This window comes from Trachurus trachurus (assembly GCF_905171665.1).
Source record: "Trachurus trachurus genome assembly, chromosome: 2".
Lineage (NCBI taxonomy): Eukaryota > Metazoa > Chordata > Actinopteri > Carangiformes > Carangidae > Trachurus > Trachurus trachurus.
In genome coordinates, this window is record NC_139914.1 from 7372783 (window position 1) to 7388244 (window position 15462).

Consider the following 15462-nt stretch of genomic DNA (forward strand, 5'->3'; position numbering starts at 1 on the left):
ATTATCGCAGACAATTGCATCCTGTGACTGGTCAGGTGATTTAATTGAAATGAGAGCGGTTACTACAGATGATTGCGTTTTGCATGGAAACTATTAATCAGTGAGAGTTTGGCTGCTAAAAGCTGGTGAGTGTACAGTAGGTGCACATGCAGGACTTGTCTTTGCTGTCAACAGGCTGAGTGGTACAGTAAATAAAAAAGGAGAGGTGCAGCTTTGTTGTCTGTACCTCGTAATTACCCAGAAGGCCCCTGTGTGTGTGTGTGTGTGTGTGGCACAAAGTGAAAAAGTGTGGTTGGAAAAGCAGGTGGTGAATGTGAGGAGAAGACGGGAGGTTGTCAGACGCAGAGAACAGACATCTTTCTTACAGCGGCGGGCGATGAATGAGGTCAGTCAGGAGATGTCGTCGCTCTCATCGTCTCCAACGAAGAACACGGGAAAGGGGGGGGGGAGAGATTTCGGAACCACGCTCTTCTTCCTCGCTTCCTGTCAAATGAATCTTTGATTGTGCTTGTTCATCTTGCCACCGTGACATCACCAAGCTGGCTTTTTGCACAAGAGCCTCATTACCCACAATCCCAGAGGTTGACAAAGATGTTGTCATCACCTGAAACGCCGCCATTTCTCTCTCTCCTTCTCCTCCCAGTCTTTCTGCTTCGTTGATCCGGCAGGCGATGCTGTCGCTCGGGAGCGTCACACAGATGTTCAGTAAGGAAACATCTCAAAAATAGACATGATCCCTGGTAGAAATACACATTTCATGTTCTGGGTGGTTGTTATTGTCACTGCTGGTGCATGGAGAGGAGAGGAGAGGAGAGGAGAGGAGAGGAGAGAAGAGAAGAGAAGAGAAGAGAAGAGAAGAGAAGGAGTCCTTTGATCAGATCAATATTTCCCATAAACAATTGTCAACCACTTGTTTTAGAGAAGAGAAAAACTAAGAGCTGAACTCACCTTCCCCCTGCTGCCTGACCGGCTCTAACCTGATATTCCTCGCGGCTGCTCCCCCCTTTCTGCAGCCCGGTCATTAAAATGCAAACACCCACGCCAATATGATCATTGAAAAACACGGCAGAAACAAACGACTTTGTGAAATAGCTGCCGGCAGAGAGATCATTCTTGCCCTAATGTCGGCAGCTCGCAGCTCTGACAGTGAAAAACAGAGCACAGAAGAAAAGTAGTCCCCACCACCACCACCTACCCTCCACCACCCCTCGACTCTCACTGTGACATTCGGAGAGATATTTACCTTGTAAAGATCTTGACATTTCGCCGTGCGCTCTAATAACATCCTGAAATATGAATAAGAGCAAGGAGAGTGGAGTGGGAGCCCTGCAGAGCTTTCGTTAACAGCTATTGATTGATACTGAGGTGGAAAGAAGGAAGGAAGGAAGGAGCGGGGGCCACAGCGGGGCCACGGGGAGCCACTCTTTACCGATCATCTGTTAACCTTGTCAAAAGATCTCACACCTCTGGCGTTCCTGCCTGGTGGTCATGGGAAAGTCTGTGATTTCCTTATCAAAGCAAAAACATAAGTCAGGTCCATGATGGTGGACAGCTGAATCGATATCTGGAGAGGCAAGGAGAACAACAGCAGCAGTGACACTGTTGCTGTGAGACAGGAGCGATTAGCTGAAATACTAAGTTTGAAAAATAAAGTTGATGGCTCTCTCATCATCAGCACAGGTCAACCGCTGGGAGAGCGGTGCGAACCGATTCAGAAACAGCGTGGGACTCATTACCGCAGGAAAAGATGTGATTTCTTCTGTTTATGTAAGAACTTTTACATCGACACGACACCACTTGTTTTGCAATTATCTTCCACATGCGGTCTCATGTTGTGGTGATTTGACATGCACTTTGATTATAGGGTTTTACCGTAAATCTGTCTTCAAAGCAAAAAAAAAACAAAAACGAATGGTCTCGTTATGGAGCAGCATTTTGAAGTGAATTGAGCTAAATTGAATTTGTTTTGAATCGAGTTTATCTGATAGCGAGACGCCATCGAGCCGAGCTCGGGCTGCAGCTTCTGATGGCATTAGGGTCATATCAGGAAATGCAGACCTTTGTTTGACAATCGAGTTATTTACCACTGCTCCTTATGATCCTGATTGTGATTACTTAATGGAATAACTTCAAACAGTCTCTTTCCAATGGCTGCTTAATGCTAACTCTAACATCATGCTAGTTGCAAGCTACTGCAGTCTGCAGCATGCTAACATGCTAAAATTAGCACTAAACACACAGCACAGTTGGATCTACTGATGTTATATTTGCCAGTGTCATTAGTTTGGCAGGGTTTCGTCCATAAAGCAAAAATAATGGATAAAATTGAAATTATTATGTAATTAGATGTAACAAAAAAGACATTTACAGGCAGAAACAAGATGTTTTCAGTCTGCAAGCACAGAGCTTAACAGTCCAACTTTAAAAACTGAATTTACACTTACAAAGTTAAATGCATGAGACAACTCTGTTGATATTTTAGTGTCTTGCACAAGGGCACTTCAGCAGTGCAGATTCCAGTGCAGGCCTCCATCAGTCCAGCTGTAAGACTCGATCCCGCTGTGATCAAGAGGAACCTCAGGGAATTCAGAACGAGCGCATACATTATTGCATTTTATTCAAAAACCTCCAGGAGCTGGAGATGACTGCATACATAATTCTATTTTATTTAAATGACATGTAATTTGTTGCACGTTGCAGCTCCGGTTCATTTTGCCTTTTACGATACAAAAAGAGAAAAAAAACACAGTTTGAGGTAATTACATGAGTTTGTTTTAAATGGAAGATAAATGGCTTACTGCAGGCTGCAGCTGAATCAATACTCGACTACAGTTTGAAACAGCGCTGCATCATTTGCTGAAATTACCACCATTGATCTGTTGCTATCAGTCATTTTTAATTTCATTTTAAACGACTGTAAGGAAGGCTAGAAAACTGACTGGGACGTTTCTTTGTTTTACTGTATATTGGATTTGTTCACAGCGATATTGAAGAGGTGAAGAGGAAAAACAAAGTGAATTTCCTCCCCGAAGCCACGCTGAATAAACTTGAGTAATGAGCGCTCTCAATTTAGTTTTACTCAGTGACAATAGTGTTTGGTTTATGTGTTTTCTTTAAAGCCTTTTCAAATCTGATTTGCTTTGCTGTAGTCAATTGTGTCACACAGAAAAAAAAACTGCTTTAATTAGCAGATGGATCCGCTCAACTCAACAATTTCTGCATAACTCAAAGGGCTGAAAACTGTGAGAGTGGGACGGTCGGGTATGAGGTCAAACGCTGCAGTCAAACGCTGTGCTAATGAGCGTGAATCATGCCATTGACCACCCACACGCTGTTGACTCTCGAGCACCTATTGATTTCTTTTGGCTCGGACAGGCTGTTCCTCTGCTGCTCGCTCCACGACCTTCCATCCTCATCTCTTTCTTGATCCTCTTCTTATCTCTTTCGTGTTTTCACTGACCTCTTCTTCAACTTCAACTTTCTCAAACATGTCAGGTCTTTGACTTTGGGAGTTCTGCTCTCTTTTAAGAGAGAGGATATCGCACACAGACGATGTGTTCACTGTCAATATGGGATCATCTGTAAAGGGCAGCAGCTTCCACCATGGTACTGCTGCTGTTTCCTAGTTACACCAGTTGTTATTGCCTATATTTAAATTAAAGCTGCACTAATCAACAATATATGCTGAAATGAGGTGGACAGAAATATAATGCCAAATCCATGCTATGTGTATATGATTTTACTTTTTAATGAATTAAATAATTAATTAATATGATATACTGTGTTAAAGAAAGAGCAATATAGGCGCTGGTTGCAATGGGTCGTGCCCAAGGTCACATCCACACTTTTATTAAGTGTAAATTGAATATATTGTCTGTATAAATATTTTAAAAGTTTGTAGCGTACAACTTTGTCAACTCACCTATATAACATTATTACCTGTCAGTTGGCCCTCGAATGGATGTGTGTGTGTGTGTTTATGTGTGTGTGTGTAGGTTGGGTGTTGCTGTGACAGCCTGATTTACAGGCCATTGGTGTGTTTAATGGAGCCGATGAAGCAATGATCGCTCATCCAATCCTTTCTCGCCTTCTACCTTTTTCTGCCCGGGCCTGATACCACCAGCCATCTCTTAACACACACACACACACACGCACGCACGTACACACACACAAGCTCGACATCTGTGTGATGCAATAAGGTGGTCACACATATACCCCAAAGTCTACCCACACATAGGCACACACACAAATCCTGCTTTATAGGGGATAATCCAATGACAGCCAATTTGCTGGAGGGATATACTTTTTTTTTTATTTCATTCTTTATTTATCCATCGCTTTTGCTTTTACAAGGCAATTTGTTAGGTGGCCAGCTGGAGGAGGGAAGTATTAACCTACACTTCCATTACCATGGCCCCCACCTCCTCCTACTCTCCTCTCCTGCTCATCCTTTTAAGATTAAGCCTCCCCCCTAAAAAAAGGGGGTCCAGTGTAATCATGAAAGTGTCACATTTCAGCTGAGAGAAGAGGAAACTGTGGCTCCGGGGTCACTCTAAAATTCTCTACTCTTCACTTTTCACTTTTTATTCATCTTTTTCTCTCTCTATCTCTTTATTTCCTCCCCCCTCCTCCCCTCAGTCGCTCCTGTTCCTCCTTTATTTATTTATATCAATCTGTATCTTTGCTTTTTGCTACTTCTGATTTTTGTCTTCATTTTGTTCCCCTTTCTCCTTCTTCCTATCTTCACCTCCATCGCTTTCCAGTCTTGTTATGCCTGCACCTCCCCTCCCTCTCCCTCTCTGTCTCCCCCTCTCTCCCCCTATCTTCCCTTCTCTCCCTCTCTCTGACAGTGGTTCAATAAGCAGTGCCTCCAGAGTGGTCTTGCTCAGTCAGTGGCCAATTACCCAGTCACACTGCCTGTCCTCTGGGACGGACAGGATTAGCAGGATCTGTCGTCCGACCAGACACACACACACACACACACAGACACACACACTCACACACACACACATAGCCTCGGACACCTGTCACTTAGACGTGGACAGACAACCTGTGGGTTCTTTTTTGTCTGTGCTTTTTTTTTAAAAGGAAAAGAAAAAAGAAGCTCAGGCGGCTCCACCATCTTTTTCTCCAACGGGCAATTTGACAGGCCAGTGAAGAGAGACACAGAGAGGCTGTGCAGAGGAGGAAATGGATGCTGTATCAAATGCATAAAAGCACGGGACAGGCTCCACCGGCGCAGGTGGTCAGCGTGCGGCGTGGGCGAAGCAGCCGAGCAACGCCGAGGGATCAGACCTCACCTGGAGCGGCTCTCGGCTCAAGGCAACTTAACAGTCAGAGCAGTGAAAGCAAAAAAAAAAAAAAAACAGGAACCTGATGCCACTCACTTCTGCTTCCACCCCTCAGGCTCAGCTTCCTCGCTGTTGTAAGCATTTCACTTCTGCACGGCCCTTTCATTGTTGGGATGTCACCCACACAGGCTCATGAGCAACAAACACCTCTGATTTAGTTGAAGTTACTATAACAACATGATGCAGGTGCAGGAACAACAACAGAGCTAATGGATAAAAACAAACTACAAAATCAGGCAGGTGTACTGTATGTAGTGTTGTGTACTGATGAGCTGCTAGAAAGTGACCAGGAGGACAACCAGTGTGGTCAGTTCACTGGATCTGAGCTCCGAGGTTAAAGGGATAGTTCAACATTTTGGCAAATTGGCCCATTGCCATAATCCCTATAGTTTTAGGAGTTGGTTCGTTACCTTTAATTGTTGGTGCAAGCTGTTTTTAGATCAGCGGAGCAGAGTTTCCCTAATCAAACTCATCAAATACACAATCCAACAACTCCAAAATGTTCTGGTGGACAAGTTGTGACCTGCACATTCACCACGCTATGAGATAATAACGGACCATTTCGAGATTGAGTTGTTTTCGAGGCAAATGCAGAGACTGCTTGCCGAAAAACTGCCCCACGCATCAGCGGTTTTGCATGAATTTGCCTCTAAAACAACTCTGTCTGGTAACGTTCTGTTATTATCTCATAGCGTGATGAATGTGCAGGTCACAACTTGTCCACCAGAGCGTTTTGGAGTTGTTGGATTGTGTATTTGATGAGTTTGATTAGGGAAATCAAGAAATCCCATTAGCTTCCGTAGCGTAGCTATGAGCAGCTTGCGGCTCTGCTCCGCTGTTCTAAAAATAGCTTGCACCGACAACTAAAGGTAAAGAACCTACTGCTATGACTATAGGGGTTATGGCAATGGGCCAATTTGCCAAAATGTTGAACTATCGCTTTAAATTTGAGCATTTAATTAAGGTCACGATACCTTCGTCATCATGGTTACTATAATAACCATGTGGCAGAGGTCCAGGCATGGTTTTTTAAACGAAGCGTGTTTACGGCAGCACACAGCGGCCTCCTGTTTGACTCATCCACCCACCCTGACCTCCTCTTGCTCCCGCTGCTACACCTGCAGAGCGCTGCACTCCTGCACGGCACGCGTGCTGCTTAGAGGGCAACACTTGATATTAGATGCTGATTTACAACTGTGGCAACCTTATGTTTCCTTCCACCGCACCTACATTTTTTATCAGGCCCTGGTACATACGAGGAAATTGCAGGTCTGTTTATAGAGCTGCTGGCCACATTTACCGCTTCAAATGTGTGAGTTTCTTTTTCTTTTCTTTTTAAACAATAGGATTTTACTTGATGCAGAAGTAAAGGAAAGCCCGGCTTCTCATTTCGGCTCGATGACTTCAGCTCCTGTGAGCAGAAATGATGCCTGTTAGGGAGTTAGCAGTGTCATGGTAACAGTGAGAGAGCTGAATGACACAGCTCTCTCACACTCACTGTAACAGTGACAATGACTCCACTGTGGCCATATCTGATCATCATGTGTACATCCAATTAATGTAAATTAGGCTCATATCAGTTCTGCAGCTGAACAAAGTTGCATATTACACCACTGCTACTTTATATGGGGATGATATATTTGACAGAAGGTGTATACAGTATATAACAATGATAAAAGTTACACCTATGGATTATCCAGAGACTTTTTTTTGGAAAGTTTCATTCATCCTCCAAATCTCTGAGATGGAAATCTCCAAATCCTGGACAAATAACACCAAAACTATATCTGCAAGTGTTTTATTACCATGGGTTCTAATATTTATTTTGAATGACAACTATGAGCTATTCTTGTTCTGTACAAAGTTCAGTATCTTGTTTTTTCTTTTTTATTATTTATCTAAAAGGCGACTTTCTTTGAATAATAGTCGATGTGTTTCTGTGGTTGGTAGAATAGTGAAGCTCATTCCTCATCACAGATACAATCACTGTCCCGTCGCCAGAATGAACCGGGGCTTTAGTCAGAACTCGCACATTATTAATGTCTCAAACCCGTCCCAAAAATAACACTTGTGTGATTATTCTGCATTTTTGCCAGCTTGGCTGTGGCCTCCGCCGTGCTCAGCCAAGATTTGTTCAAACCTACTGAACTTCATTTTGAATTCAAGATCCCGACGTTTTCCAACGATACCAAACATGTCAGGCTGAATTACAGTGTGCACAATGATCCACAAATTCCACATTGGCAGCCGTGTGCACGCTTGTCTTTTAATATTTCACTAACCTTTCTCCGATATTTCTAACTTTGAAGCGAAACTGAAGACTGTTTTCCGTCCAGAGCAGAAAGCCTGTAAAGCTGGTCCAGACCAAGGCGAGACTGTTTGGCGCTGGAGTCGTGGCTGGTGATGTTTTGTCTCCCTGAGGTTGAGGTCAGGGTCAGATGTCCTCTGTGGACATGGTTGGTGGAGGATGCCATTCTGGTTCTGTTGGTTCTATGAGTACCAGGATGTCCTTTTTCTGAATGGATTATCCTCTAGGTTTCATATTTATACTTTCTTATATCATGAAATTGTACCAGAAACAAGCAGAGATTTGTCTGTGCTGCCTCCCAGAAAGAAGCCACCACGTGTCTTGAGTCGTTCAGTCGCCTCTAAACCTTCCAGGATTTTTTCCCGCCGCCCCTCTCAGACTGTTTGCTGACACGGTGGGAAATTAGGCTGGAAATGATCTGAGGAAGCGCCGGATTCCTTCCTCTGTTTCAAAATCCCCTCTGCGGGCCCTTTTTGAACTCACCAGCATCCAAGGCCGGCTTATCCAGCCGCTTCAAAGACGCTGGAGACCGCGTGTTACATCAGGGCTGCGGTGACCACTTACGTGCTCCCAACACGAGTGGAAACAGAGAGGAATGTCCTCTAATCTCAGCCCTGCAGAGAGCGGCTTTCAAGTAAGGCCCGGCGTGTTCCCTCTCTGGTTAGATGGTGACAAAAAAAACACACACACACACACACTTGCAGGATTTCCAGCAGGTAAGTGGCACCCCGCCTGTCGTCGCCTCAAGGATCTTATACAGAGGTCTTACAAATCCCCAAGGTTCACTGAACTCTGCTGAGGCTGTTTGGGGATTTCTTTTTGTCTGTGTGTGAGTGATTTCACTTTGAACTTGTTTTCTTTAGATTTCAAGAACTTGATTCTTGAAAAAAAAACAAAAAAAAACATTATCATATTCTTGCTTGGATTTCTCCATCTCCAATTTATCTTTTGTATCAAATGAAGGTAAACTAAATTGCAAGCCATCTCAGCTGTACACAATAGCTGAAGGATATTAGACGGAGAGAAAGAAGGGATCAATATTAGCTATTTCTACTATTATGGGATTTAAAGTGTACTTTTGCTGAAGTCCTCACTCTTAAATCACTCTGTCAAGTAAAAGAAGGCACAACAGACTCGTCTGACAGCCTCTCATCTATAATCAGTTTATTGCTCAGAAGGGAAAGGAACATTGCTCCTTACAGCAGCGAACGGGAGCCAAACAGCCTCAAAATTACTATCATTCCCTACCTCTCCTCTGAAAAGCTCTTTTTGATATTGACTGAATCAAAGAGGCGTCTCTGAGTAATTAAGTAAATTATGGCTCGGGCAGAATTGTAGACTTGGTTGAGAAGCTACGCCGTATGGATTCCTCTCTAATTACAAAGGAGAGCTGGACAGAAATAGATCTTCCTTTCATCCCCAACCTTGGTGCAGTCTAGATGTAAAGCCTGGATTTAGCCCCGTGATCGACCTGTGCGCCGGGAAACAGGGCCGGCAGTTTATTTCCATGCTCCGACTGCTTCGCTCCGTTTGTATTTATGCTATTTCCTTGGGAAAGTGCAGTTTGGATTTAGCGAGACGGTGAAAAGGAGAAAGGAGAGAGTATATTATTGAATTACAGTACATGTACCTGGGATTAGAGGAAATTGATAGGCACAACCTAACATGTGGCCTTGACTTTATAGGAAAAATGCAGCTGAAGTTCCCTCCATCATTGAAATTTCTCACATTTTATTTAGTTGGTTGTTGAATTTTATCTCCAGACATGAAGGCCTGACTCTTACTGAATCCTTTATCCACTTATTTATCTTCATCATCCAAAATTAAGGTCATTTTTTTCCAGTTTGCGTGTGTTCACAACAGACGTGTGAGTCATGTTTTATTGTGTCTGGGCACTTTCCTGACATGTAAGATTCGGCAAAAAACGTGAACAAAAAAAAGTTAAATATTTAAAAAGTCAATACAAAGTTGAATCACGAGACAGCGCAGGTTTATTTTGAAATATTTAAAACAAACCGCTGTCTTCCTTTATCCTTTTTAGTAAAGCAAAACAGACAACTTGGCCTTCTGTGCCAGACAAGAATTTCCTTCAGAATACATTTGCATAACAAAAATAAATTAAAATAAATAGGTGATTCTTATTTTTAACAGAATACAGAGAAACTCTGTGACCTTCAGCAGCTTTGGGTCTAAATAAAAACGTCCCTGACCCAGTTTATTTACAAAAAGCTTTGTGTTTTATTATCAGAAAAGATGAAATTCACCTTCAAATTGAATCATTTCAGATTCACGTCTCAGGTCCACAGTCTCTGAGCCTCTTTGGTGATAAATAATACTTCCCTCAGAGTCAGAAAAATACTGTAAATCCACTCCCCCTCTTTTCTACCCCACCGAAAATAAAGCAGGGCGCCAATCAAACAGTACGGTCTCCATAGCAACAGTTATCCCAAATCAAATAGTGGAGCATCTAGCGACACTGCTGCTGCTGCTGCTGCTGCTGGGTGGCGTCTGTCAAAACCACACAGTCATTACCTGTACCCCTGTTCCTTTGTATCACAGGCAATCACAGCCTATTCACAGTCTGCAGAAAGCAGGGCGCCTTTTCTCTCCCGGAAAGTGATCGAGCCTGGATTTTTTGAAAGAAACCCAGCGTGACGCTTTTCCATGTGACAAGTTCAGACCACTTTCTCCTCCTTCCACCTTCTTCTTGTCATTGATCGGGTGTGGGGGGGGAGGCAGAGTGAGAGGATTTGGGGTGCTCTTTTGACTAAGCCGAGCGCCTCCATGCTGCAGAATCAGGTCCAGGCTGGTCAAGTGAATAACAGCCTCCGTCTTGCAATCATGCACTGCGTCGCGTCAGCTCCCTAATGACGGGAGTGACACCCTCATCACCGAAATCTTCACTTATGGAGAAAGATTCAAATTGGGGGCATTTAGGTTAAAAGGAGCTTCATCACTTCCTACTGTGCAAGCTGGAGGAATACAAAAGTCATTTCTCTCCTCTCTGATCCTCGTTTTTTTTACCCCCGATGGCACCAGGCAGTGCAAAAGTTCCAATAACCTGTGTAACAGGGTGATGGAGCTCAATTTTTCCACCGAGAGATTTCTCTCACTGTGTCATTTTTGCTTTGTTGAACTGCTCCTCTCTCGGACACTTATATCCATTTCTCATTTCCAGCACAGCCTGAGCTTCAGCCGCGGGTTTGATGGGAACATCTTGCGGATGCTCAAAGCCCGGGCTTTTCTCCGACCCAATTCTGCATGCAAATCAAAGTTGGATCAATCTGGGGATCGTCTGATGAACTAATTATGCAGTAATTGTTCTGGTCTAGACCGCTGATCCATTGTATGAGAGCAGCTCTTTGTGTCTTTCTAGTGCTGATTGAGGATGATAATTGGGTTTTTTGATTGGCAGAGGGGCAATTTTGATCTCTCTTTTCTTCTTTGCCCCTGCACATGCACATAGAAAAACACACCCACACCCTCCTCCCTTCCCTGCACTCTCCTTCCCACCCAACCCATCCTCTATTCATCCTCCAGACGCATCCAATCCAATGCCAGCCAAACTGTAAGCTGGTGTGGGGAAACCTTTAAACAGGTTATTGAGGGTTAAGTGATGAGGCAGGGCCGCCGTGCATTTGCAATTAGTGCATTTGCATAACTTAATTGAGTGTGTTTGGTCGATGGATTGTCATTAGTTCTCCCATCAAAGCCGACGCAGGCAGGGAAGAGTCGAGCCGACGACCCCCGCGCACACCTACGCCCACGCACCAGAACAAGTGGACATGCATGCTTGCACAAGCACAACGCAGAAATCTGAGTTTCATGCTTCGCTCTCTCTCTCCTCTGCTGACTTACGTGTTCCTCCCAGTCATAATCACCATTACCCAGAATCCACTAAATCTGAGTGGTGTGGGTCACGGCGCAGCTCGACCGTGTCTCTTTGAAGGCAGGTCAGCCAAAACAAACATCTGACCCTGTTGAGAAGGTAATGATACCCCATAATGAGGTGGTGTTATTACAGTAAAGCCTTTCTCAACTTTTAGACTCTCTGACCTTTGTCCTCTGAGCTTTCGACCAATCAGACAACCCCCTCCTCCTCCTGCTTGTAATAAAATCGGAGTTGTTTGGCATGCGCTGGTGTTGCTGAGAAGACCTGGAGGCCTTTGTCGTGGGCAAACACACCGACTGGCCAAGTTTAAAGGTCACATATTTTCTCATTTACCTCTAGGAGTGTGTAGCCATGCAGATGGTTTCGGCTCTAATTTTAAAACCCACCACTGTTTCAACACATTTTCTCTCCTGGTGCTCAAAGAATTTAAATATATTTGCTGTCAACAAGGACTGGACCTGCTTTTTTTGCATTAAAGTTTGCAAACAGTATTTTGGATCACAAATTATACTCATTTAAAGCATATACATGAGTTTGTAAAAACAAAGTGGTAGCTAATACACTTACAGAGCTCTGAACAGAACAGATGCTTCAAGGAAAAAATGATTTTGTAGATTTCAAGTCTTCTCCAGCAGCTGTCAGACTAAAATAGAGCACATATTACACCTTATACACCAGCAGTGTGTGAGCTTATTATCACTCATGACATGTTGGAGCAGGCACATGGACTAAACCAGGCCTATACCTATGTTCAGTTGAAATTGGCGAGAGTGAAGGAGCAAGTACTGATCCAGTCCTGTTAGCTAAGGAGCCATGTGTAAGTTCTGCAACTGTTGCTTCTTTTCTTCCGCTGTTAGCATGCAAAGCTAGCCTGTCTGATTATTTTCTGATAACGAGTCACTTTAGCATCCAGGCTGCTTTTAATAACTTTATATTTAATCAAATCATTCCCAATGATTGCCTTAAAACCCTCCAATTTGCCCCTTGGGGATAAATAAAGATAACCTTGACCTTGACCTCCTTTCAATGACCGGAGTGGAAACACAAAACCACAGCAGCCTGGATGGAAAGACCTGTTTAGCTCTCTCAGTGGGTGATTTGAATGAAGCAGAACAACATAAACTACAGTGTGTAATTCTGTTTCTATGGAAAGCGGTGATGGTGGTGAGAGTCAGTGAAAGTGTATAGCTACAGTGGAGCCTGTTGTAAATAGAAATTGTGCTCTTGGTGAAATTACTAGGTTGAATATAAGCGCTGCAGGAGAAGTCCAAGAGGCAGAGCTGCGTGGACGTCGGTCAGACTGAAAACAGTGACATAACCTGGACGCTGAGGAGGTGCAGACACAGGAAAATCTGTTTTAGAGCCATTAAACTATTTAGATACGTAGCTTCAGCATGCTGCCCCACCTCTCCTCTGCTCCGTCTTTCATTTCCTCTGTAAGCACTTAAGTCTCACTCCCCCCCCTCCATCCCTCCACTCCCCACTTCACCTTTCCTAACCATTGCCTCTGCCTTGTTTGCTTTTGTTGCAAATGTAGCCCCATAATTGTCCAAATCAATGTTCAGCAGTCTCCCTCGCCGCGATTAGGCGGAAAATTAGGTTATGCGGCAGTTGCCATGGTTTCAAGGCAGTGGATTTCTAAAAAAGATCTCCCGCGAAGCCAGAGACTGGCATGGTATAATGAACTTAAATTAAAGCAACTTTTGTCTCAATGTAGATTTTAATTACCCCGGCTACTGTCTCTGAGAGAAAAAAGGAGGGAGAAAAGGAGAAGAAGGGAAAAAAAAAGCAGAGCGAACAAGTGAGGTGGTGAAAGAACGGGCGGAAAACAGGGTTTATGTGCCAGAGTGCTAATTTGATCCATTAAGGGATGTGTGTGTGTGAGAGGGAGTGTGTGATGTGCTACCTGTCTACTGAATATAAAGTCTCATTCACACCCATCATGGAGCATGGTGCAAGGGGCGAGAGTCGCGTCTTGTTAAACTCCAGTCTTCAGCTGAGAAAAATCTAATTAGTCTAATTAGGCGTGTTGCAACAGTCAGAGATGGAATGACTTCTCCTCTGCGGCTTCCTCGCTGAGGGAAGTGAGAAAATATGTTTTTTCTGTGAAAAGAGTGTGAAAATATGTGCAGACGTGTTGATGTAATCGACAAATCCACATCCTGCCTCTGACTGTGATCACCTGTTGCCCCCCTCCACCACCCCCGTTCCTCCTTCCTAACCTGCTCTATGATCTGCAATGTCGCTGATGATGATATAATAAGTCGCTCTCTGGTTTCTTGCCAGTGGAGATGCTCAAAAAAAAAAAGTAAATGATTAACAGTAACCATGCTCATCCGCTAGATACATTCAGTCAGCCCCCCCCCTGGCACTTCAACCTCAGCTTTCCTGGAGCGTTTGATCAAAGAAAAGGATGCATTACTTTGAATATTTGCATGGCATTTAACAGCTGAGGACCCAAAAAAATGCAATACACCTGCACACACACACACACACACATACACACACACATACACACACACACTCCAGCAGTCAGATCACAGATGTTTCTAATGTGTGGGGAGATGGTGACACGCAGCTGAACCTGTACAACAAGCAAAGGATTAAGTTACTCTTATTTTGAAGGGCTGTCAGTGTAGTAGAATGAGACTTCCTGGTTTAATCCATTGATAAAATCACATTATAACCAACAATGCACATTTTGTTTGATTCCTGTCTCCCTATGGACCTGACAGAGTCAAACCGTATACTCTACAAAATAAAAGCCTCAGCCTTTCCTCAGTTGTTTTGACTTTATCTCACACTGAAGGTCCTTGCATGTAAAAGGTCGAAATTCTACGTGAGAAGGGTCAATAAACGCTCCGGCGGGATGTTTTTCGAGTGCGACATAAATCATGCAGGGTAAGCTTGGACTTAAAATGCTGCATTTGAATGAGCATCCCTGCTCAGATAGAAAAACTCAGCTATTACTCGGTGTTGTGGCTATTAAACTGGCCCACTGAGAAAACATCTTCTGCTCTCTGGGGGCTGTGGAAATGCATCCAAGGATTTTACGAAACTATGTTTCAGCCAGACTGAGGCGCTTTTGAAATGCATATCACACCAGGAATTGATTGATATAAAGGTGTAAGAGAATCTAATGGTGGAGTTTTTCCTTATGATTAAGTCCTGTGTTAAACAAGGTGGGGGTTAACGCAGACATCTGAGTGTTTCAGGGTCACTCCAGGCTCCAGATGAATTCCAGTGCAAGTGATAGTCTGTCTGCATTATCTTTAAAGTCTGTTCCACATTTACACTCGGATGCGGTGGGCGCCTGAGCTGGAAATGCACCATACGTATGTTCTCCATGTTGGCTTCTACGATTGAAGAACATCAAAGCCCAAACCCAACTTCTCCTTCCTCTTACGATTCTGCACACTTCTCGTTATGCGGTACCTGCAGTCTGTTGGGCCAAGAAGGAAAAAAAAAAAAAAGCGGTGGACTGCCAGCAGTGCTTCACAATGATCCTCCTAACTTGTAGAGGTGTAATAAGCTCCGAGGAGAATATGCATCCCCGTGTGTCCATAGATCATGGTGCCTGATGATAGCTGTGTTGCTCTGAATAACTGTCATAATTCCAGACAATTTGGGCAACTTTGGCAACACTTGTAATTCACAGGCGAGCGCCTTCAGCTATTCGACTGGAGCTTTTCAGCAGCCGCACACAAAAGAAATGCAATTTTGCAGCATGAATATTATACCTGAGGTCTGAAATGAAATCCTCACGCTGAATGAAAGTCATATTTTGTGATTGCGCACACTATCTCACCTGCCCTACTTGAGCAGCTACACCAAAACACACACATATACACACAGAGAGACACAGAGTGAGTGAGAGCAGGGTTTTTATGAGTAATCCTTGCTACTGATTC